The 889-nt window shown below is 47.4% G+C and overlaps 1 pseudogene; it reads right to left on the bottom strand.

The window, feature by feature from the left end:
• Nucleotides 1-49: 49 nt before the first annotated feature.
• LOC103608954 overlaps nucleotides 50-889 on the bottom strand; it is a 6,256-nt pseudogene continuing 5,416 nt past the window's right edge.

Raw genomic sequence — 889 nt, 5'->3', positions numbered from 1 at the left:
CTTCCTCTGGGGACCACAATGTCTACTTAGCCCTGAGATCGGGGATCCATCACAAGCAAGAGGCTGCTCTGCTGAGGAGTCTGTCCAGGCCCCCCTTCACATCCTTGTTCCTCAGGCTTTCGAAGAAGGAGGTTCAGCATGGGAATGAACACAGTGTACATCACCGAAGTAATTGAACTACTCCGGGAAGAATGGGTCATAGCAGAACTAAGATAGACCTCAAGTCCAGTTCCATAAAACAAGGAGGCCACAGAGAGGTGAGGCCCATAGGAGGAAAATACTTTATAATTACATGCAGTGGAGGACATTCGCATTAAGGAGGAGACAATCCTAGAGTAAGAGAACAGGATCCCTGTGACGGGAAACACACCCAGAAGCGCAGTTGCTACATACAAGACATAATTGATGAGGGTATCAGAGTGGGCCACCTTGGGAAGCTTAGCAAAGTCACAGAAGAAAAGTGGAATCTCAGTGTCTTTAGAAAATTTCAGTCTAATAATTAGTAGAAAGTGAACCAGGGCGACCCAGAAAATGATGAACCAAGCCATCAGAACCAAAAGGATGCAGAGATGGAGGTTCATGATGACCGTGTAGTGCATGGGGTGGCAGATGGCCAGGTACCAAGTCATGGGCCATCACAGTCAAAAGGAAATTATCCAGTCCAGAAAACATCATAACAAAATACATCTGAATGAGGCATCCTGTGTAGGAGATGTCATTGCTCTGTACCTGGATGTTCACCAGCATCTTTGGGACAGTGGTAGAGATGAAACAGATGTCAGTGAAGGACAGGTTGGAGGGGAAGAAGTACATGGGGGTGTGGAGGTGCAGTCTGAGATGATGGCCAGGATGATGAGCACATTCCAAAGCACTGTGACCAGGTACATGG

The sequence above is a fragment of the Galeopterus variegatus genome, unplaced genomic scaffold (assembly GCF_000696425.1).
Source record: "Galeopterus variegatus unplaced genomic scaffold, G_variegatus-3.0.2 Scaffold9012, whole genome shotgun sequence".
NCBI lineage: Eukaryota > Metazoa > Chordata > Mammalia > Dermoptera > Cynocephalidae > Galeopterus > Galeopterus variegatus.
Note: the sequence above shows the minus strand (reverse complement) of the source record. Positions and strands in the feature narration are given on the sequence as shown.